General features: G+C 41.0%; 1 protein-coding gene across 15 annotated transcripts in view; it reads left to right on the forward strand.

The window, feature by feature from the left end:
• The window catches only part of ARPP21 (cAMP regulated phosphoprotein 21), a 199,352-nt gene that overhangs the window by 41,136 nt on the left and 132,963 nt on the right, over positions 1-25,253 (forward strand). For 3 of the 15 annotated variants that reach the window (XM_086742912.1, XM_086742924.1, XM_086742922.1), the window contains exon 1: positions 18,979-19,307. The exons of 1 other annotated variant lie outside the window; for it this stretch is intronic. The gene's annotated coding sequence lies outside the window, so the exon portion shown is untranslated. Of the gene's footprint in view, positions 1-16,692; positions 16,767-18,978; positions 19,308-19,693; positions 19,833-20,390; positions 20,428-21,185; positions 21,319-25,253 lie in introns of those variants that run through there. 11 more of the 15 variants (XM_086742931.1, XM_086742926.1, XM_086742918.1 and 8 more) reach the window with 10 other exon arrangements.

Here is a 25,253-nt window from a genome sequence, read left to right on the forward strand (position 1 = left end):
GACTGAAGAGATGTGATGTACTACCTTTTTTTTTTTTTTAAAGTAGAATGGAACTCCTGAGATGGCTAAAAGAACAAGAAGGCAAAGTCATCGCTAACCACAGAGGTGATTTTATGGCTTGATGTTGTGTTTGCGCAGTGTGCCCTGGCAGCTGGCGTGACGGTATGATGAGTTTGCGGAGCACAAGAACAGCTGAGATAGCTTAGGAGCTTTTCACCAGTACAGTGTAGGTTCATGTTCTCTGTCTGGAGCAGGCATGGGCTCCGACACGGATCCCATAAAGGGAACCCATAGCTGGGTTTTGTCCTGGAGGGAAGCAGTTAGTTCAGTCCAGGATAAAGCCACTCTTTCTTCCAGCCCAGCAGAGAAGGCTCTCCTGGTTTTAGTGGCAGAATGGAGTATGTTTCCTTCTATTTCACAGTCCCTTTGGACAGAAGAATAGAGACAAAAAAAAGAGGAGATGCAAGTTCATAGCAGGCCCTTAGCAAAAATGAATAGATGGAGGGAAAACTTTCTTACAGCAACTGATATCAAATAATAACAACAAACACTTTCAGGAAGGCCTGAGATGTGTGGGAAAATGAACCCATTTGCTTTCTCAATGAAAATTTATAGTCTGTATTATATCCCATGAATATTATGACCCTCTTAGAATATGAGAAAGGGGAAGGTGAGACACAAGTAACTAAATGTTTCTTTTTCTGTGGAATTACATGGAAAATGCTAGGATTTCCCACAAGCTGCAACAACAAAAAATATCTTTTTTTTTTCCTTTGGTTCTTTAATTGCATGTACTGTATTTATGTTGTATGCATGACATTCCAGCACATTGTTCTTTTTTGTTCTTAAATTGGTTTGTTTTCTCAGCAAAGCTTGGATTGTTAACAGTGACTTGTCATTCATCTGAAAGTCTTTTCTAACTTCATGACTGATTTCGTCTGCCTTTGATTAAATTATATTTTTAAAACATACTTTCACTTGGACTTCTGTAATTTTTCCAGCTGCCATTCCTCATCTCACCAGCTTGCTGAGGCTATTTCAAATGTTTTTACTGGAAAATAATTATCTCGAGACATATCACATAGCAAAAAAGCAAAACAGAAGAGAATCTAATTTACCTGAGGGAATAATCCTAGAAGAACACCTATTGCTGAGCATCAAATAATAGTTTAGTAGTATTCCAGAACAACAAATGAATGTATTCCTGTGTTGCTGGGACTCCTATGTGCAGCACTTCACTGTGAGAGCTGGAACTTGAAGTTTCTCATTCCATCAGAAACTGGGGTTTGTTTGCAAAACAGATAGTTTCTCTATTGCAAAAATAATATCACCTTCTATTCCAGGTGCAATAAAAGTTGTTGAGTACTGACCTGAAAAAAATTAGTTATTGTGCCTCCAAAGTAAGCTGCTATAAACAAACATTTTAACCTCACAGTCCACCTTCACGGACATATTGTTTAACTGTTGGAATCGAGCAATTGTTTTGGCTTGTAATTCATTGCTTTTCTTTCTTTTATTTTTCCTTCCGGCTCTCAAGGAGGCCTGCCGTAACATCTGTTAGAGTTAAGATCCACTGCGACGACTTGTCTGATACTGGAGCCCTGTAGCACGTTGGCTATGCAGAAGCAGGGAGATAGGCTTTTCTGTCTACATGATCTATAACACTGTGCTGCTAATTCAAGAAGAGTGAACTATTTTTAGAGGTTACCAAATGACTCAGAATAAAGAAGCAATTGTATAACAGATGCAAAACTGAACATTCAGATTTTCTGGCTGTTAAAAAACTGGAAGAAATCAACCTAATTTCAGTTCAGCTGGAGGGAGTAGGCTTCTTTAATAGCACCGCAAGTTAATTTAATGTGTGTTTCTGAATATAGAACCTTTGCTATCATGAGCTACCGATGCTTTAAAAAACAAACCACCCCTTTCACCCTCTTCTGATGACAAATACAAATTTTAGTGCAAGAGATTTATGCCAGTCTTTGATGTTGACTGCATTGCACCTCAAGTTTTAAATCCCATTAGAAACTGCTTATCTGATTAAATGAGGAGTTTAATAGTATGCTTGGATAGTCGACAGCCAAACCAAGATCAGCAGTGTTTTCACAGAGTAGGAAAAATGATAAAAATGATGATGACTGAGAACGTACTAAGTATCAGCTCTGTCAGGATCATGGGCTTGAGATTTAAGTTTTAATATAATATTTCTCAAACCTTATTGATTTTCACTATTTAAAATTCACAGGTTCCATTTTTAATGCTTCAGGAACATAGAAAATGTCACTACAAACTCAACACCTGGAAAGTTTTGCATTTGAGTTAGAAAAATAAAAATGACTGCAGTGTTTACTCTTAAAAACTGACACAACCTAATAGCCTTAATATTTCAGCAGTTTTCTGTGGCAGTTTATTAGGTGCACTGCGTGAGGTTAAGATAGACGTTTTTCATTACATAACAGGAAACAAGCAATTTTTAAAACTTAGCCAATGTTGTATAACACTCCTGTAAATATGTGTGGTAAAAATTAGGCTCAGGTGAAATCAGTGGCATAAATTCAGCAGTGCTTTGATATCACCCCAGCTGCCAAAATTCTACTTTCTTCTACGAGATGCTGGCTTTAGAGGAAACATTGGTTGTGAAGTGACTCTTACTGTATTGTAAAACAGGGCAACCTGATGTGAATATGCTAAGGTGGAACCACAGGATGGAGTCAGCAGTGGTTACCTTTGGACACTCAGCTTTGGGAGAAAACCCACGTACACAGAATGAACGAGAAACACTGGCAGAGTGAAGGAGGGCATACCCTATTTTGGCTGAGGTGAGGGCTGACAGCAAATTCACACTGGTTTAGCAGAGAGGTAGAAATTTTCCTGCTGTGTTGGATTTTTTAGGTTCATATGGTGGAGCTCCTTACTGCTTCTGTGCTAGAAGCTAGGTGTTAGAGAAGTTAAAGCTTGCAGGGCTGTGGGGAAGGAACAGAGCTGTGACAGTTACTGGAGCTGATCTCAGTGTGTGTTTCTCATATTTGTGACCCCTAAGTACTGAGAAAACTCTGCTACCGAAAGGAGAACACATTCAGTTCCACTGCATTATTTTCTGCTTGGCTTTCCAACTCTAATGAATGAAAATTCATCTGGAGAAACATTAATTGAGTTTGACACCACAAACAGAGCAGTAATGGAAGCAGGTTTCTCAGCTAGGCAATCTGATAATCTAACAAGCTGCCTCAATGAGATTAGCTAGTTTAAGGTCCTGTGACATTATTCATTAGTTTTCTACCACACTAATCTTTACAGTACACTTGCCAATTTGATGTTGTGTCTCCTTCTCTGGCTATGGGCTCTGTTCTTTTATACCCAAGATAATGCTTCCTGTTAATTCATTGACAATCAGCAGCAAAAAAAATAGCACTCCCTGGCCCTTTACCCTTCTCACAGTATCTCTAAGGATGTTCATTTCACATTGATGTCATTTTATCGTCAGTGGCAAGGTGACCAGATAAATTGATCAAGAAGGCATCAGTGAGTATTTATAAATGGATATCTGAGAAATCTGTCAATGCTGAAATTAGTTTTATGCAAGAGAACTGGTCGAATATTATTGTATTTTCAGGAATGGTCAAAGTGCAGAAGTGTAACAGTTGTTTGCCCAGAGGAAGTATCAGGATTCTGTGATTAGTAAGTTCTTTGTTCATGCCAGCATAGGAGTTTGAAAAAGGCAAAAGGGTCAGAATGTCTGCAGTTCCATGCTATACACATGAGCATGGCAAGAAAACAATAACAGAACTGATGTATATGTCTGTAAATAATACTGAACTTGCTTAGGCATCATTAGGATTGCAGCAAAACATCCTCTGTATATTGTCAGACTTTAAAATCATCTACAGTTCTCCTTGTGATTACTCTTACTGCTTTTTATGATAATTCCTTATCAGTGTGAAAAATTCTTATTCTTCAAAGTAAGCGTGTTGCTTTCACATCCATCTAAAATAAAACTTAGATGCTGTCATAGAACAACTGCATTTAACTGAAGGGGCAAATATTAGCTTTAGTAGCAAGGACACAGGAGTTGCAGAGAGAAAATGTGCTGTGCTACATAATTGTAATGTGGAAAGAAAAAGTGTGTCATATGCCTAACGAGAATCAACAAATGAAATGCATCTAACAGTATTTGTTTATCTTGGCAGTTTCACACATTTCTTCTTTTATAATGAATCATAAGTGTAAATATCAATTCCCATCTTTCAAGAATTATAAAGATTCAACCACTGGTTTTTTTTTGTAATTCACTGTGCAAATTAACACTTTGAGTATCATAGGAAAAGCTGTTCACAAATGGAGCATTTCTCAGTTTTTAAATACTTTGTACTATACCGGTTTATTTAGGCTATACCTATAAATAGACATCAGCTGCTAAGAAATGAGTTTACTGTGCTAAATCATACTGTTTTATTTTGCTACCCAGCTAATCCTGGTAATGCTAAAAAATGGTTAATAGGCAATCTGTATGATCTTATAAAATGACATTTGGAAATCCTGCAGTCATATTAGTCATTAGCCATGGCAATATTCTGCCACAAGGCAATGAGTCAGACGATTGATTAGAGAACCTCATCATGATATACCCTCCAGCATGAATATGGAGAGAGGGGAAAGGAAAAGGAAAAAGGAGAGTGCATGGGACACAGGACAGAAACAGGGATGAACAGAAGGGCAAAGGAAGTCTGAAAGAGCTTATTTTTTAGAGGTAAAGGGTAATGGAGGTAATGGAGAAGAGGCAGACAGCATAAATCATGAATCTTGAGGACCAACAAGGTGTGCTTCCCTCATGCTTTGTGAGTGAAGTCCAATATCTCTGGAAAAACTAATTTTTCTTGCACTCTTATCATGGCATCTTGCTCTAGACATGAGGCAGCTGTCAGCCACCTTCTTCATAGGTGTTCAACAGAAGTTGTGGACAAGAATGGCATTGAAACATTGTCTGTTTTTAATTCTGCCTATTTTCACAAATGGATGTGTGGATACATATGGCTTTACCAGCTATCATCATGTTTGCTGCAGAGTGCCAGCAAAACAACTAAGAGTGCGCAAAAGCTGACACAAGGCCTACAGGGAGCACTGGAGAAATGCTCACCCTTGAAAAAAATTGCTGGGCACTGCAATTAAAAGGAAAGAGCTCTGCTATTTAGGGGTTTGTGATGCTTTTACTAGTGGCCATGCTATGACTCCCCTGCTGCTGTTTTGGAAATAAGCACACCACTTTTGGCTGTGATGCTCTGGTATGCAAGCCTGGGTGCCTGCCCCATTCCCTGCAGTTAATCTGAAAAGCTGCCAGCTCCTGGTAGAAGAAAGGCAGGACACAGAAAATACAAGTATTGTACAAATTATAAGAAAGAAAGACACAAGAAAAAATCATCTGTACAGCTAAGATTTTACTGCAGCACCTATTTTTTTTTTCAAAATTCACCTCGCTAGTGTGTGCTTTCCTCCATAGCAGTGCATGATGAGTTAAAGGCCTTATTTGCAGTATTTCCAAATGTCTGGGTCTACCTTGATTTGTCCTGAATCAAATTTATCTAGGTCCTCAAGCGATCTACAGTTCTATCAAGAATTGATGAGCATTGTAATTTTACTCCTGCAGATTTAGTACTGTTTTTTCCAATATACTTGTATTATAAACAGTCAGAGGTACTTGTGCCTTTAATGCAAGGGAACTCTTAGTAAGATATTCTCCATGAAGGCACTGTCTTTTATGGGATTCACTGGCTTTCTTGGTTTGCAAGCTCATCTCTTTTCAGGAAAGAGGTTCCCAGTTTTGTTTATGTTTATAGGAACATGATTACATTTACAATACAGTGAAAAGCTGATCTGCTGGGGTTTTTTTGGCTTATTTTCTAGGTATTCTGATCTGTATGAAAATACTCTGCCTGTGATAAACACTTACTATAACTACTTTATAAATCAAAATGAATAATTTATTGTTTGTGCTTTTGAAAACTGTGTTAATCAATACCAAACATTTCAAAAGAATACATACAGATGATATTATTGGCAAACGAGATTGCTGCTGAGATCAATGTAAAATTCCCATCATCTTCAGTAAGACTATTTTCAGGCTGAGATGTAGGATGCTACATTTTTGCAGACTGCCATTACGTAAACTCATAATGATGGATAGTAATTTCTTCAGAATTACAATAGCCATAAGAAAGATCAAAAGAAACAGGTGTGAAGAATAAACAAAGGCACCAGGAAATGGGTTGAATTGCTCAAAATTATCCATTAAATAAAAGGTAGAATCAGGATCAGAGCTCTGGTACTTGAAGTCAAGACCTGGCTCCTGCTTAATGATGTTGCTTCACATGCAGCTTTCTCAGGTGATGCATGGCTCATCTTTCTTGGGCTGTGGAGATCTCTTATAGCGTGTAACAACAAAATCAATTGTAAGAACAAGCTTCAGCAGATCACTCCCCACCGCCACTAATTACTTTTCATAGTGGCATCTCGCCTTTCTCTCTGCCGTATCTCTGTGCTTATGAAACACTTCCCCTCCCCATCTTTTACTTCTGTGAGCCATCAAGCTCTCCTGACATTGACAGAAAAGGCAAGATAGGGAAAAGGCTTTATGCCTTGCATGCTCATATAAGCAGTGGATCATACGGCCATGTAACAGAGTTACAGATTTGAAACAAGGCTCCAGTTTGCCATGCTTATCTCACTTTCAAACTTTATTCTTCTTCATAAGGAATCTTGGAAGGCCTGTGTCTCCACTCCTCTTTGGGAGAATGTGGTGATATAAACACAACAGATCTTAAGCAACTTGAATTTCATTACATAAATATTACAATAAACAAAAATATTGTTGAAAGCTACATAGCATAAGGATAATGCCATATGTCATTAAAATACATTTATCTTTTAATTGTCATACTAATCAGTTGATCCTGTGGGCTGTAAACTTCACACGAGTTTGGGCTGCGTTAGGAATGGGCCATAAAATTGTAAATGCAAACCCTCATGCCATTTACTAAACTGTGATTCATTGTACCTATTCTGACATTATCAATCTTCTCCAGTTTTGTTTAATGCCTTTGTATAAAGATTAGCTCACCTGTTTTATTATGTTTGTATCTTGCTGTGTGATGTCTCACCTCTTTTGTGTAAGTGCTGTTACTAATAGTCAAGTACATGAAGAAGTCCAAGGACTACATCATTTTCTTTAGAGTACAATTATTCCTGGTTAACATTGGAAAATGCATAGGCTTTCCAGATTAATGTGTCTAAACATAGATACTATTTTATATGGAAACAATTATCAAGATTAATGGCTACTATGGTTCATTATTCACTGTATTTTAAGGAAGATTATCTGCAACATAAACCATCAACAAATAAAACAAAGGTTAGGGTCATGTTCTAAACTTTCAAGAGCATATAGGACGTCTCTTATGCTGTTCAAAGGACTTTTTGTGTGCATGCATTCAATTGACTCTCAACAGGACTGTTCTGAAATTTCTTGATGGGCATGTAAATGTGACTGAGGAGTATAATCTGGCCCTTTGTGAAAGGCTGATGCTCTCTGCCCAAAATGTCAGGAAGCTTTGAATGCAAACTCACACATCCTATAGATATCTTAGTCCAGTGCTCTTGACCCTAGAGTCAGCAACAAAAGATGAACAACCACAATAGCCACAGAAAGCAGATGAATCTTGAGAAAAACAGATTTCAGGAGCACTCTATCAATTTACACAGAGCACTTACACAATATCTAAGGGCAAATAGTAAATCTCTGAATCACATGTTGATTAAAGCCGAAATAGCAAAGAAGTTGACATTTTTTTGAATGCTGAGTGAAGAAACTTTATTAGAATCAGAAAAGTAATGTTATTCTGAGACTTGCTCTCTTTCTGCATCCATCTCTCTTCCATTTCTGTCAAGAGCCTGCCTGCCCTCTAAAGCCTGGTTCCTAGCTAGAGATTTAAAGAAATAATAGAAGTGGTTTATACTTTTTGCTTCATAATGAACTCCTAATAACTTTTGGTAAGATACACAGCATGCAAGACAACATTAAAGAGAATGGAAGGATGGATTTTTGAGTTCTTTAAGGTTCTTTTTAAACTGTAGAACAATTTCTGAGGCTAGTGGGTTTCATAATTCACGGAACTGAAATGCTGATGAGAAGCAGCCTTGGAATGAGATCTTAACTGAAGATAGTAGGATGATCATACAGTTTACTCCTGGGCCTTGGATCAAGCCCTGAAATTTTATTTTTTTTCTTTCCTTTGTAGGACCACATAGTTGCCATACTCATCAAGAGGTGGTCAAAAGTAGACCAAAGTATGGTTGTCATGATTTTCACAGGGCTGGAGCTGCACTGTATTGTTGTGTTGTATTGAACTTTCAGGGCATTATTTAATATGCTTCTGGGATTTTCCATGACACTGGAAACTGACTAGAAATTTAAAGCATATAGTATTAAAAACAAAACATACCAAATTTGAAAGAGAACAGGCTGTTAATCACAACAAAGCTGATTTTCTTGTTTGTTCCACCAGCAGATCAGCAGTCTACAATGGCAACACACAGGTAAATGGCTCTGGCAAATTAATCTTCATCTTTCTAGGTGTCCCATGCTCTATTTAAGTGAATATGTCATTCATAGCTGGCTATTCAGTGATTCAGTCATGACAGAATGTGCTTTTTTTCCATTTGGGACTATATCCCTATTTGGAGTATTTACCTAAAGGGGGGCCTCAGTACCTAAAGGGGGCCTACAGGAAAGATGGGGAGAGGCTGTTCAGCAGGGCCTGTTGTGATAGGACTAGGGGTAATGGTTTCAAAATAGGAGGAGGTAGATTTAGATTAGATATTAGGAAAAAGTTTTTACAATAAGAGTGGTAGAACACTGGCACATGTTGCCCAGAGAGACGGTGGATGCCCCATCCCTGGAAACATTCAAGGATAGGTTGGATGAGGCTCTGAGCAACCTGATCTAGTCGGGCATGTCCCTGCTTCTTGCAGTGGGGTTGGACTAGATGACCTTTGAAGGTCCCTTCCAACTCAAACCATTCTATATATTTGCACAGATATTGGCTCCTGCTTTACTAACAGCAGACAGGCATAAAAGGCCAACTTCCCTTGGAATGGCAGGAAATATTTTTTTTTATATGCATACGTTCCTCTTAATCTTAAGGTCAAGTTTACTAGCCAGCAAATGGAGTAAGAGTAGCCATACTTTTTAATTAACCCATGTTTTTTACCCTGTGGCTGTCAGTAAATTTACATTTGTCTGTGAGTATCCAATTTCTGTCGGTAGCACACGGCTTTGAGACATGTACAGCTTGTGCAGATTGCAGCCTGTATCAGTGCTTAAATACTAAGCTCTGAATTTCATTGCTAGGCTGTTCAGTGCCCCCACAATGTCTTTTGAAGTCTTCTAGGCTCTGGTTTATTGTATTACTTTTGTCAGTCTGAAGTGCAGTAACTTATATTTGTCACAACTGCTCTTCACCTGGTGTGGTACAACCCTGGGCTTTTTGTCTTGTCTTGTCTTTTTTATCAGTGGAGGAGTCCAATATTTTGAATAATTAAAACCACATAAATAGTTGATCTTGGTGATACTGCATACAACACTAAGATGTCTTATGTAAAAGCCATGCGTTTTTACTTCTACTGTCTCATTTGCTTGAACTAGATTAAAAAATTGTTGTCATGAAAAATTAAAGATGATAATAATAGGCATTATTATCCTGTTTACTACATGCTGCTAATATAGAGAGATTTAGATTTCTCCTGAGGAATGGTCTGATGTATATTTGTTTTCAATTAAATTTGCATATGCTGCTTTAAAGAGAAAGATACTCTATTTATCTCTCTATTTGCTTTCTCTGAGGAGGGAATAAAAGTTCCATGCTTCTCCCCCTTTGCTGCATCACTGCAGGAGAGCCCTGCATTGTGTATCATAAAGAGATTGGGAAGCTGGGTAATTAATCATGAGCTTTTATGTAATAGAAAGTTTAAAATTCATTAGCTTTATATCAGAGTGAGTGTTATGAGGGAGAATATGTTGTGAATGAGAGGGAGAGCCTTATAATTAAGGAAGTGCGTAAATAATAATGAAAGTCATTAGTGCCATTCAGTTTGTAAGAATGTCATAATGTAATTGGAGCATTAAAGTGAAATTTGCGATGACAAACATTAACGATACAAAAGAGAGAAAATGTGGTTATCTTTAGTTTGACAGATAATGTCAGCTTTCTTGCAAGGCCCAGATGGTGCACAGGAAAATGTTATGAACAGTTTTATTTTAATATTTCTATGATGTGATATTTGGGAATACAATGTCACAAACACACAAGGAAGTTTGCATTTGTGAACCACTAGTGCCTGGCAGAGTGGAGTCCAATGCTAAGCAACCGAAGCAATAGACAGAGAAAGTCTTGTCATTGATGCAAGATTGTTGTTGCAGTAAAGGTGAGGTGCGGTGTAGCATGGTATTACAAGGCTGTTAAGTTTTCTGTCTGTCTGATGTGCACTTTGAATCTTTCTTTCCTTAAAAAAAAAAAAAAAAAAAAAGAAGAGAGGAGGAGGGAGAAAAGGAAGAAAATGATTTAACAATTATGCAGGAAATTATATGATGCTAAAATTGTACCATGATCTGCTCTTTCAATGAAGGGACTTTCTACAGTATTGTGCATTGCAAAGACTATAATTTTAGGGTGTGAAAAAATGTAGAATCCAAACAAAGGAAAATTTAAATATGTCTAGTGGAGAAGGCAAGGAGAAACAAAAAGAAGGCAGCTGGAGAAAATTTGGGGGAACTGTATTATTTTAAGGGCAGTGACTGAGAAATAACTATGCTTCAGATTCCAAGACCTCACAGTGCTGCAAGCTTAAGTAGGTGTTTTTGCATTCTGTCCATGAAGTACAGCGTTGTGGGATTTCATACTGCGTCCATCGCTTTGTGTTGAATGGACCTAATTTTTACAGCAGCAGTCATCCATTCTTTACTGTCTCTTTTCTGCACATCACTAGCCAACACGAAAGTTCATTCCAAAGTATTCAAGAGAAACACTGCAAATTGCTAAATTGATGCTAATCAAACTCATATTCTGCTCAGAGTCATAGGAAAAGAACAGTGGTCCCAAATGAGTGAAACTCGAGAGGTGAGGGTGTGCTGGAAAGCAGTATGCTCTGCTCACAGGACACGTGCTAAGGTTGCAATGGCAGTCAGATGGGGGAATAAAGAGCCCATTGGGCCAGTGCAACACAGCAAACCTCACGCCTCACCAAATGATTACCTGAGTAGGATTTTAACCCGTAGCTCCTTGAAAAGCCCCTAAGACTCCACAGCCACATGAGAAAGGCCACGGTTTTGCTAGTTTTATCACCACTAACAGAACTTGAGAGGGTTTTCAAATGACATGTAGCAGGAATTATTATCTGCTTACTGTAGGGCTGCTGCTATTGTTGGGGTTTTTGGGTAGAACAGTGTAAGTAGAGTCACAGTGATTGTTACTGAGCATAAACAAAAGTAATGTGATGATACATAAGCTGTAAAAAGAGGCTCTCAGATACATTCCCTCTAGTACTTTGTAAAGGGCTGGTTTTGGAAAGCATGATTTAGCAAAGGTTGGGATTTCTATTTTGGTTTATTTTGGTTTGGCTTTTTTTTTTTTTTTTTCCAGGTTGCTCTTTTTCTTTGGCACATCTGTACAGTGTTTTGCACAGAAAGCACAACTTGGCCTTAAAGGGAGCAACTACTTCATCTCACATAGACTGTGAGAGGAACTGATCTGCCAGCAAATTATGTTACGCTCTTAACTCCCTCTGTTGTGGGGAGTCTCCTCATCTCCTCTTGAACAGCATTCATGACCAATGTTTGTTGTTTGCTGCTTCTCTAATTGAATAGATTAATAAAACTGGGGGAAAGGGGCAAGCACAGATGGTCACCATTTTACAGAATAAGAACTAGCCTTTATTTTCTTTACCTTTAGTGCAATTCCAACCTTTCTATCAATTTGTCTATAGATTACACATTTTGAGAATTAGTCTGTGATCTGGCAGTTTCATCCCTGTTTAGGGGACATATTTTTGCAGACTTATCTTTTAAATATTCCCAGCACAACAGTGTTTAAGATGCGACTATCCACAATACTACTGGCGACATCTTGAAGCCATTATACTGTTTTTACCTTCTTTAGACTCAGATAATATCTCTATTAACTAGAGCGGAAGTGACCTTAGCAAAGATAAAGCCCAATCTTCTTCTACAACCAACCTTTGGACTGGGGATCCTAAAGGAGAAATAATTTCCAAGTCTTTTTATAGTGATGTACTGAACTCCATCACTTCATGTTTATGGTCCTGAGTTGGCAACCCAACCTTGCAGTTGCATCCACAGGAGGTCTGAGGTGGGAGCAGCTGTAGAGAAGTCAAGGCCAGTGCCACTCTCTTTGGGAGGTCCCCATTTGGCTTCCTCTATATTATAGTTCAAATGCAATAAAACATTTAGGCTCTGTGGGTGGCAGGAAAACTTGAAGTCCCAGGTTAATACCAGTGTTCTGCTCATTGGAGGCCAGTGCTGTGGACTCCTGGTCAGTGTGAACCTCAGAGCATACTGCAGTGAGGTAGGGTGAGCAGCTGGAAAGCAACACATCCAATTTACACAGATGCTGTGGCCAGGATCCCTTCTAGAGATTCTGATGGGAGAAGTTAAACATTGTTCTTAAAATTTAAAGAACATTTAAAGGAAAACTGAAAAATGGTATCTGGTTGAAAAATATCAACATACTAGTATGGTATCAAGTTATTTGTGAAAAATACCTGCAAGGTAGATCTGGGCCTGATGTCCAGAACATGATGGGAACCTTCTCTTAATCATGCATTCAAAACACACATTTTAGAGAAGACTAGATGTTTCTAGAAGCAAAAGTTAAGAGTGCAACACGTTCTGGGAAATTTCAAAGGGAGAAACTGGCAGTTGATGAGTACTCTGGGTTACCGTGGATGATTGACAAGTCTTCTTTTCTTCACCCCCAAATAATTTTCCAACTTCAATCTCTAAGTTTTCATATGGTATCTGATCTGCACAGTGGCACTGCTTATTTAACAGGCAATGCATTGGGTTGCCTCTGTGTGCCCTGACTGAAACACACAACAGAGATGTGCTGAACATTACCAAGACACAGACTCCTCACTACATGAAATAAATAGCTGAATTGAAATACCTCAGTCTGGAATGACCATTCTCTCTCTACAGCTGGGATGATGCTCTTCTCTAAAATATACTTGTGTTGCTTTTGACTGTTAAACCAGGCCTACGACTCCATAACAATGGTTTACTGCTGTGCTTAATATTGCTATGGCAGGATTTCTAGAAGGTAAATGGAGATTCCTCTCAAGACTGTGGGGTTTTTTTTCTCTCTGTTATTTCCTAGATCCACTTGCTCACCCAAGAAGTGGATTCGGCTTCCCTTCTGCCAGGATACCCTAAGGACAGATGTACGTCTAGTGATGGTTTAGCAGAGAGAGAGAAGCACTGTGCACTTTTGAAAGCCTATACTACCCATATCTTATTGTGATAGCTGAAAATTGTCACCACAGCTTGTCTGCTCTCTAGGTGTGCTGGCAGGAAAGCTATGCTTTTATACTTTGCTTTAGATAAAGGGCTGCAATAAAAGCTTTTCTTGGTGAGATCTTGATGGGAAAATGCTTAGTGCTAGTGAAGTTGTTTGTGATTCTTATGGCTCCTGTGCCAAGGACTGTAACTACCCTCCCACAGATGCTGTGTTTGTCATATGTCTCCTTAGAGCCACTCATACTTCTGAGCCAAGCAGTTCCTGGGCTCTTAGGTGACCCTAAGCCATCAGATTATTAAAGCTCATAAATCCTGTTGAAAGACTTTGGAATTTCCTCAGCCTGATTTTCTTCCCTACAGTACTCTAATACGTGTAGGTAGTGCACTTTCCCCACAACAAATCACAGATCTCAAGATAAGCAACTCATAGCATTCCCTGCCTTGGACTCTCCCTCCTCCTCTTTTGCTCACCATTTTCTCTCTGGCCCATCCTAACACCACAGCTCACAACATTCTTGCTGATTCTCTTCTTACTGCTTTCTTTTACACACCACTGCTTGTTTTGTTTCTTTGCCCTGACGTGCATGCCACATGTACATATTTTAAAAAATATCATGATGCTAAGTGCCTACATCAGAGATGTGCTTCTGTCCAGAGCAACTGAGAGCTGCCGACTGCCTGAATCTCTCAACCTGTCGTAGCTTTTTTAATGTTGTCTGCAATATGACTGAATCAGAAGGGTACCAGCATGAGCCCTCTGCATGCCCTTTGGCTTAGAATCATAGAATAGTTTGGGTTGGAACGGACCTTTAAAGGTCATCCAGTCCAACCCCACTGCAGGGAACAGGGACATCTCCAACCAGATCAGGTTGCTCAGAGCGCTGTCCAACCTGGTCTTGAATGTTTCCAGGGATGGGGCATCCACCACCTCTCTGGACAACCTGTGCCAGTGTTCTACCACCTTCATCGTAAAAAATGTCTTCCTTACATCTAATCTAAATACTTTGGATCATCCTTTTTGAGCTGCCAGCCTCCCTCTAGCCCATGAAACAGTCCACTGGCCCTCCAATGCTGTGACCTGAAAGTCTCCTGGTCCGCCTGCCTATAAACATAAATTACAGAAAAGGCTACAACAGGGGGGACCATTTGCACCAGTGCCAGCTGTCAAAGCTAGAGTTCAAATTCCTGCTCATTTTCTTTTGAGGGTCACAGCTGAGCAGGAAGCACAGAAAGTGCTTCTGGTCTTAGGAGGGGTTCAGACGACTTTTTTTTTTTCTTTTTTTTTGGTGGGGTGAGAAACTCCACACTGGAATATTCTTTTCATGATACAGAGATATGGCACATCAAACACTTTAGGATTTTGAAAAGAAACTAAGAGAGGATTTGAAATGCCAAACACAAAGAAATAATGCTTTGCTTTTAGTGGGGGAAAAAAAAACCCCTTCCTTAACCCCTCTAGCAACAGATGATATTTTTAAAGGGTTGTTCATTGATCTTCCTCAAAAGAGAGAGTCTTAGACTTAGGTACCTGATCTTAATCCCAATGAAGTCCATTGCAAAATTCTCACTGACTTTAGTGGGAATAGCATAAAGCTTCATTTTTTTTTTATCAAATATGAGCTACCAATATGAGCTGTATGCAAATTGCTTGGTTAATTTTCTTTTACTTGTGACGCTGTAGCTGGAATAAATATTTCAGCTCTTCCTGAGAAGTGTTTGAAACTAGAGCAATTTGGCTATATTTACATATTGTAAAATGCTATTTTGAATAGAAATGCAGTATTTAAAAGTCCATCTGCAAATGACACGATTAATTTGTTTGTAATATGTAAGACATAAAAATGGTACAAAGTTTAAAAATAAAAAACCCCTAAGAATTACCTCTTTTACAGAAGATTATGATAAAATAAATCAACAGTTAGCTTATCATACTGTTGTGCCTCAATCTGAATCATTCCATAACTCCAAATCACAACAGACTTCACACGCTAGCTTTGTTTCACTGAAAAATGACTAGAGGCAGAAGAAACGTGCAACCAGTCATGCAAGCTTTTACTAATGCATTCAGTAACACTGCACGCCTTCTATCACAGGAACCTCCTGCGACTGGAGAACTGCATGAAGCTCTGTATGTTTGTTCGACATCACATACTTCCGATCTAATGTCATTTTTTGAGAGCCCACTAAGGTTTCCTTGATTTCTAAGTGAAATTGAAATAACATAGTGTGCTCACAGTGAACAAGTAATACGATCTGTTTTCATGCTTCAAAAATGCCCTGAGCTGAAGAGTTTGGTGTTGCCTATTGGAATTTTGTGTACATATAGCACACGTATGCTTCACTGCCATAGAGCAGTCCTATTGTGCAAGGGCGCTTTGCAAGACCAGAGTCCTAGAAAATATGTGCTGGGAGTTAATTAAATGCTTTATTCAATACAGTATTTGGAGAAGTAGGCCTTGTGTCTTTTTTTTTTTTTTTTTCTCCCAACTATGCCCGAAGTCTGGCTAAGCAAGAGACAGAAAAAGGTGTCAGAGGTCTGAAGAGTTTCTCAAAGTCTACCTCTGCTTAAACATACAGCTTTGCTCACTTCCATGAGGCTTAAATGGACAGTTATCTCTGTGCAAGTTTACAAATCAGCACAGGTGGCAGCAAACAAGTGCCATGGTTCCGCACCTCTTAGATACTGTGATTGTGCGATGATTGTGAATTTTCTTTCTGCAAAGAAAAGTCTTGAAGAGGGGGATGTAAGATGCACATTCTGTTAGACTCATACCTGATTCCGAGAAGGTTGGAGGTGACTTCTCAACAAAGGGAGGCAATTTCACCTCTTTGCACATGCTGTGTTTGATGCCGCTCACTGTTCTGAGCTGAAATACTAGCTTGTAGTATACTAGGGTGATATTGGTTTTTCAGGCTTTGTTTTTTTTTTTTTTCCTGAGTATTTCCTTTGGTGTTGCTGTAGCTGACATCTTTTAGCATTTGGTAGCTTGCTCCAAGCACATCCTGCCAGAGAGGAGAGAGCGGAGTGAACTGTCGGGACTACAGCCCAGATGAATTTTTATCTACTTACAGATCTGACGTATAGCTTTGGTGCTGCCCACCCTGAAGACACGCCAGCATCCACACGGTGGGAGACAAGCTGTGGGCACGTGGCTGTTTTACGTGTTCATTGTGTCTAGTGACTGGGGTAAGGTTTTGAAACATTCACTCCCCTCAATCCCTTCTCCTCCTTAGAGGTGAGTTGCAGGCTGTCCAGTGAAGGCATGAGGAGTACTGCCTAAATGTCCCAATGCAGCCTGTGTTCTCTCCCTTAGCTGGGTACCCTGCCAGGTGAGGTCTGCTGCACTTCAGTGCATGTTCAAAACAGTTTTGATAGCCTTTTTGGAAAATGAACTGTGGTCCACAGTGGAGATGGCTGTAAGAAACACTTCAAAAGCAAAGAACCTTTCCCCATCACTAGCTGTAGCATGCGAGTGCTGTTTAGAGCCTTTCTGCCAGTCTTTTTGCTTTCAGACGCAACTGGTAGCACACAGTGTGGGGGTATGTTAATAATGAAATTAAAAGTAGATGGAGCCACACGCAACCATCCTAGGAGTGAGGCACACCAGGAGGTGCATCAGCAGATTGGGTTTTGGTGTGCCTGGCTGAATGCCTGTGATCACCGGAGGCGTGCACCAGGAGCCTGCTAACGCACACCCTGTTGTGGTTCATTGCGTGCTGTGTTCTTCCAGTCTGATTCCAGTCAGCAGCCCCTGGTAAAAGGTGGTGTTTGCTTCTGAGGGGCTAGAGGGATTCCAGGGGTGCCAGGATAATACCTACTAAAGCAAACCTTCCCCCCCGTCCCTGCCCCAGCCTTCTGTGTATTTGTCCATGTTTGACTGGAACACAAGTTCTTCTACATTCCTTAATTGTTACAAATTGTCTTTTTTAACAAGGACTTTCTGAAAGTGCGTAATGAAAGGAGTGCATTTTTAACTGCGTATTTTAAATAAGAATTGTCTGTTTGTGGGAGTTGGGTTATTTGTATCGCTGTAGACAGAAATGATCACTATATTTCACAGGACCTTGCTGCTTTGTACTTATTGACTGTTTATTTTTCATCTATAGGATTACTAATTGCAGCGAGTACCAGACGCTTCTGTCTCCTTTCGGGTTATTGTAGTGGAGGGCATTGTACCAGATGCATGGTTATTCACAGAGCATGCATTTCCAGCAGCTGAATTGCTGGATCTGCTCTAAATTATCTATGGCAATTACATTTGGCGTTGTACAGCTATAATTTTACTGCATATTAATAGCCACCTAGCAAAGAGGTAAATGCCCTGTTCTCGGCTGGGTGCGGAACGAACGCCTGGATGTATTCAAGCGGGTAAAACGAGGCTCGGTTTTTAACATGGATCGCGGGGGTTTTATGTATTGGAAATGCGTGTGCTGGTGGAATGTCTGTTTCCCTCTGCCTTGATGGTGTGCAGTGAGGCTCCTGGAGAAATATTGTCAAGCCAGATTCGAGATGGAGACATGCTGGGAAGGGGGAGGGGAATCATAGGGGGATCATGCGCCCCATTTTAAGTGGCTCATCTGCTGCCACCCAAAATCTGCTTCTTTTTTTTTTTTTACCCCTTTCAGCAGCTCGGCTGATGAGTGCGGATGCTGTCAGGTTTCACCAGCAAAAATAATAATTAAAATCACCCTTCCCAGACCTTCCCTAAAACTGTCCTCTGGCCTCAAGGGCCCATTTTCTTCCTTTTTTGTTTTTTTTTGGGGGGGGGTTGGGGGCGGTGGGCAGTGGGTGGAAGCAAATAAGAAGGAATCGGAAGAGATTAATGAGCCTTCTCCTTATTAGCGCTGCTCGGAGGCTTTGTCTCTGCTCCTGACTGGGGCTAGGCTGACAGGCAGGGCTGGGGCGGGGGGGATGGCAGTGTGACTGAAGGGGCCGGCGTGCGGAAAGCCACACGGACGGACAGACATACCCACCCCACACGCAGACGGAGACGGAGCCGGGGCAGGCAGCTCCGCGTCCCGGCGTCTGTCTGCGTGGGGTGGGCTGCGGGGGTGGGTGGGGGCGTTGGGCGCGCGCAATGGCGGCGGGGTCAACGGCTGCTGCGCGGCGGCCGTTGGCGCGGCCGAGCCAGCGCGAGCCGGCGCGGCGGCGCTGAGCGCGGCGCAGCGCGGCGAAGCCAGGCGCGGCGCGCGAGGAAGCGCGCGCGCCGCTGCCTGCGGTCCGAGGCGCACCACGCTGCGTGGGCGGGGAAGAGAGGGAGAGAAAGGGAGAGGGAGAGACTCGCAGGCAGCCAGTACAGCCGGGGAGCGCGGCAGATAAAGGACGGAGGAGAGGCAGAGCGGAGCCAGGCAGGCACCGGCAGAGGAGAGGCAGGGTAGGCGGCAGCGGCAGCAGCAGCAGCCCGGCGGCGGACCAGGCCGACGCGAGCGGAGTGGGGAGAGGCGAGGCTGAGGTGGCCCCGGGCGGGAGGCGGCCGGCGGGTCGGGCAGCGCCGCCGCCACCGCGGCCGGGCAGAGCCAACAGCGCGGCGCGGCGGATCTCCTCCGGCGGAGGTGGAGGAGGCGGAGGAAGAGACCATGTCTTTCAGGAAGACAGGCACTGTACTGTAACAGCAGCGTGATCTGCAGCAAAATAAACAAACCAGCCAACCAAAAATACCAAACAAACAAACAAAAAAATTAACCCGAGCCACCAAGACGCTGGGGGCAGATCCCGTTTGCAGGCAAGGTAAAAAAAATGGGAAAAAAAAACCCAAACAAACCAAAAAAGCCAAAGCAGAATCTGTAGACATTTGTGTGGCGTGATGTTCTTTGTTGTTGCGATTTTTTCTTTTTTTTTCTTTTCTTTTTTTTTTTTTTTCCTTCCAGCATGTGTCTTCTGTCATTTCGTTGGAGTCATTCGTGCGCCCCCCCCCAACCCCCCCCCCGCCCCGTGATCTTTTAATTTTTGAGGTCAGGACGGCTTGAGCATGTGAAGCGTTGGGAGAAGGAAACAGGAGCTGTGCATGGGGCTGGGGCTTGCGTTTATTACATGCGGTGTGCAATTATTTATAGCAACTGCAGGATTCCGGCTGTAAGATGCGGTATTTACGGGGGGGGGGGGGGGGGGGGAAGGGGAGGGGGAAAGGGGGAAAAAAAAAAGAAAAAGAAAAGACGACGGAAAAGAGGGTATCGCTCATAGTCTAGCGGGGCAGGATGGTGGCGGTGCTGAAGCCGGAGCCTCGCAGGGGACGGCGGAGGCGGTGAAAGCCAGGTAGGGCACCGAGGGCTGGCGGTGGTTTGCCGGCGCGGGCCGCCCGCCCCCGCGGAGGGCGGCGGTGGCGCTTTCCCAAAGTTTCAGCCGGTCGTTACCAGCGGTGGGGAGGAACAGCGCGACGGGCCGGGCCGGGCCGGGTGAGGTGGCTGGGGCTGGGTCTGGGTCGGGGGAGGGGACGGCGGTGCCCTTGCCTTACAGAGCCGGTGTCCGGGAACCGGGCGAAAAAGGCTGTGGAGGCGACCTCCGAGCGGGGAGCTGCGGGAGGAGATCTCCCTCCTGCCGGTCCTTTTGCCTGAAATGTATTAAACTCTAAAAAAAAAAAAAACAAAAAAAACCAAAAAAAAACCAAACAAAAAGACAACAAACCAACTTCAACTCGCTAATTCGTGGACAACACCGAGGGATGCGCTTTAAAAAGCGGTGCTTTGCCGGAGGGGAAGCCTGGGCTCGTTTGCCTGGCATTGTTCTTAAGGGCGGCGATTTGAGGGTAACAGATTTACTTGATGCTTCCTCAGCAGCTTTTTTTTTTTTTTTTCTTTTGGGCATGCATTGAAGGAGGATCGCAGTCCAGGAGTTACTGTCAAATTGTTAGGTATCCTAGCAATCTGTTTTCGTACAAAAAAAAAAATAGTTAATATTGCTCTGTTTAGTGTAATTCGTGCGTGCGTTTCAACGGTACCGCTTGTGGGTCTGACCAGGACGTGCTCATCCAGTGCAGCCATGGCGCAGTCTTGTTTAATTGTTGTTGTTATTTTTTTTTTTTTTTTGCATTCATTTACCGTTTCAGCCAGTGTTGGGGAGGGAGGGGGGAGGCTGCCACGCTGGAATTTCGGGCGCATTTTTTTCCGTGCTAGGTGTGTCTTTGCGGGTCCGCTTCTCCCTCCCGCCTTTGCGCTTCCAGGTGTGTGGGGTTTCGCTTTAACTTCATCCCATTGCCGTGAATGTGTCGAGAGGGGAGACAAAGGCGTCACAGAGCAGCACAAGTGTTTGCCGATCACCTGTCTGACTTCTCTGCCGTCGCGCTGAGCTAGATGCATGCCCGGTGTGCCGCCTTCTAAACGGCACGTGTAAATCTTAGGCAAGTACAAAAGCAATAGAAGCTGAGGGTGATGGGGAAGGGAAGAAAAAAAGAAAAATATATATACACTGTAAACTGACCTGCAGCTTTTCAGTCGCATAATTTAACTGCACGCTGATTTTTGTTTTAGCAGTCTTCGTCACGGCTGGAGGCAAGTTTGTGTGCACAATTAGGCTTGTACGTTGCTAATCTCGCACTGACTTTGCCCCTCAGTTCCCAGCTGGGCATGGTTACCTTGAGAGCTGTGGTATCAGCACTGTCAGAGCATGCTCCAGTGGGGAGATCGGGTGTGCGCTATTTTTAATACTATTTAATGAAGATGCTTCTCACTCTGCAATGTACGAAGCATAATGGAAGAGCAGAGCGATGATTGGTTGTGGATACTGGAAAAGGAAAAATGCAAAGGTAAAAACGGAAATCCCTCAAATGTTTCTGTTAGATTAACGAAAGAAAATGCAGCTGTGCAGAAAGGGGATCGATTAGCTGGTTTTAAATTGAACTGTTTTGTGGTGTCTAAGATGATTTTTTTTTTAAAAAATCTTTTAAAAAGTTGTATGACACAAACTGTAGATAGGAAATGATTTTGTGCTGTTGATAAATCTGACTGTATTTGGTTGTGCTTAAGTTGAAGAAGAATATTCAGTTTTAATTCTCTTTTAATGTTGAAATGTCTTGCAATGGAGTAGCGCTAAGGAACATCTTAGTTTTTTTTTTTTTCTTATGCTAACCAGTTTTAACTATTAACTATTTATGTTCTAATTGGTAGAGTCCTGCAGCAGGAGTTTTGAGTTTTTATTGCTCACAGTTAAAAGTTAATTTAGTTGATATTAAAAATCATGTTGCGTGTAATGGTTGCAGAATGCAAGCAGCTGTAAACCTCTTGTGATATATATGTACAGGAAAATACCTATAGATAACTATAGAGTATGCCGTTATGCGAGATGCATGTAGATACATGGAATTAAAATCTGTAGTCAGGAATGCATTTATTAGCTATCTGTAACAATCCATGCACTCAGAATTGTGTAGGGAAAGTTGCCTCAATTAAAGATGTCTTCTATAAAACGACTATATTTTCTCTCCGTTGCCTACGGTTTTACAGGATGGTGGTCTAAGAAATGGTTGAGGACCCCTCCTGCAAAATCCTTTTCCAGGCAATTCTTTTTCTGCTCTGTGCTAGTCCTTTTTGACTGCCCCAGGGCTAAGTGTGCAAGTGAGAGTTGCTTAGACGAGTGTTGTATCCTTGGAGTAAAAAAATACATAAAGAATGTATAAGGATGATAGAGAAAACATAATGAGATTTTTTTTAAACACAAATGTAATGATAGATCTGAAAGAGAGGTAAGAACAGTGCAACAGTCGCTTTGAAACTTTATCTTACTGCAGTAAAACTGTGGGCCAAATGATGTTTCTGATGGTGCTGCTTTTCCTGTGGGCTTTACTGGAGTTATTTGCATGATTACAGTAAATTGCACTTGGCCTGATAAATCCCTGTTGTTAAACAGAATTTCTGGGAATACATGAAAGAAATCTAAGAAGTTTTGAGATCTGCTGCCCTTTTGACTTCCTCCTGGGTTATGATTTTAACAGCTAACTTTAAACTTGGAATGAATGGGAGGGGAAGAAGTGCACTAGTTCTAGAATGGCTTACTTATAGTCTGCATTGCCTCTTGTAGGCATCGCTCTCACTGCCTTCAACAGGAGCTTTAAATTTGGAACTGCGTCCAGGGTTGGGCTCAGTGTCTTTAACAGTGCTAAAGAGAGACATAGGGACAAATTTTCAGCAGCTGTAAATTGATGTAGTTCCATTGGTTTTAAGAACGGTATAGATTTACACCGGCTGATGATACGCCCCTCTGCTTGTAACATACAGGATCTGTAACTTGCTTTGAGTAGTATTATCAATTTTGATGGCATTATTTTCGGAGTAGGAAAATTATTTTGGCAGATTAGCAAATCCTTGTTTATAGGGACTACTCACAAATGAGTGGCTTGATCCAGCAAGTGCTCCCAGCTCAATTTATTTGCTCAGTTGTAAAGAGGATTTGTAACTTACATGATTGTTTAAAGGAAATGTTACTCGTGTTAAGTAATCTATTTTCAAAACTATCATTAAAGATTAGCCAGTTGAGAAGTAATGTAACTACAGTGCAATAAACTTGCAAAATCCGTTTGTTCCCTGCTCGCTTGTTTATTAGATTTGAAGTTCTGTATTAATGTTCTCAGTAGGTAGTAAGTCAAGCAAATGGGTCACTTTTTCTTGTAGAAGATTGAAACATTCATCAAAGGAGTAATACATGGCAAAGACTCTATACATTTCAGTGGAGAGCATTTGATTCTGAAGACTTGAAAGTACTGTGTATGAACATCTTTGTATCTGTATGGTAATGTGTTTCTAGGGCACGTTCTGTTTTGATGAGAAACTGCAATCCAGGTAAGTAGGATTTTCCCTGTTTTGAGGCTGGCTAAATTGAATTGCAGATAGATTATGCAAACCATATGAGGTCATGCATCTGGTTTTTGACAGCTGTCAGATGAGACCTATTCCAGTCTCCAGTCTTACGCGGGTCACTCCTGGGTGATAAGACTCCCTGATTGATTGCAGAGTTTTATTTTGTTTTCTAATTTTTCTACTTCATACATGAAATGGTGACTTTCAGAAATATGTAGATGTAAATAAATTTACATGTTTGTTTATAACTATTACAAAGATTTAATTTTTGCATAATAATTTAATAATAAACCCTTCTAGAAAGGAAATACCTTCATAATGGGTGTGAGGAATGACTCATGTCTGAACCTGTTAGTTTGTTTTTGAACATATTAAATGTCCTTATAAATTAAAGTAGACATACTGGTTACTGTTCATGGACAGGATATGTTTTTCTTGGTTTCTTGTTTAAGGACAGTTAAACCAAAATTGTAATAACAGCCACTATGGTTTGCATAAGTATACCAGTGTGTGCGCACACACACAATTTATTAGAAAAATAAAAAAGACATTACACTCTAAAACTACAATACTTTCTGTTTTAATTAAGACTCATTTTTTGATAATGATATCTGTGTCAAGTAAGTCCTCATTTGTCAGTGAAGGTCTAAACCACATAGTTACAGGACTTAAGAGCTAAGCTGCTTGTCATTTTCATAGGGGTCTGAAGTCACTCCAGTTTTAGACTCCACGTTATCTCACGCGGTGATTTTACAGTATTTAAACTTGATGATGCGTTGCTAATGACCCTGTGTAAGAGTCCTCCCTATATACAGGTCTCTTATGTTTATCCTTAGTTTATCTTCATTTATAAAAATGCATTAATAATCTATTATTTATGTGTGGCATATGCAATACAAAGTCCTGAATCACATTAATTCTAGGGGAAGAGTATTGAAGCTCTGTGTCACTTTTAGGGAGAAAAAGCCCCAAGCAAACGCTTTCATAACATCCTACTGCAATTGCCCTGTTTCACCTGTTAATAATGTTGCCAATATTTACTACTACTTCCTTTTTCACTATTGTGGTTTCCAGGCTTTCAGGTGATCCATCATCAGTAAACTTCTTTATGGTTCCTTGGAAAAAGGAGTCGTGGAAAAGGTCTCCTTTCATTTGAATGTACTGCTTTTTAATTGCGTGGTGAGATCTTTAAAGCATTTTAGATTATTCCAGATTCATAAATAAGTAATAAGCTGGTATATGAAAGTCTTATATTGCTCTTCACTCCCCCACCCCCCGCCCTTATACCAAAATTCCCTGTTACTGAGAGGAAGAAGTGGACTGAATATGGGGAGAAATACAGAGAAACAATGAGTAAACAAGATCACATATTTCACACGTGTGAATTCATAAGGGCTATTTTGACGAAGTAATTGCTACTGTGATAAATATGATGAAAAATGCTAAATACAAGACAGCCCACAGGTTTTTCAGTTAATGCCGAAGAAGCTGTGAAGTGTGAGAGCGCGATAATGTCATCCAGCATGACTTAACTGAAATGAAGGGGGGCATAGTTAGGCAGTGACAGCTGGGAATTCAAAATTTATGATTTGGATATCCAATGACTTTATGAAGCAGGGGTTTTAGAGTATTTTCTAGTCACTGGCAATATATAGAGGTAGTAACCACTAAGACTGTTCTCAGGGCAGACATGTTCACATAGCATATGTTGAAGTAAGGCAAGAAGTGCATTTTTATAAATGAAAGAAAATGTTGTTCGCAGATAAACTGGGGCTCTTTTATGCTTCTTTCTCCAAATCAGATGTCTGCTCTTGATCTTTTCAGGCCGAGAGTCACACTTAACAAGAAGAGTACCATGAGAAAGTGAAGTCCTATGAAAAAATGTTAT

This window comes from Chlamydotis macqueenii, chromosome 2 (assembly GCF_036417535.1).
Source record: "Chlamydotis macqueenii isolate bChlMac1 chromosome 2, bChlMac1.mat, whole genome shotgun sequence".
Lineage (NCBI taxonomy): Eukaryota > Metazoa > Chordata > Aves > Otidiformes > Otididae > Chlamydotis > Chlamydotis macqueenii.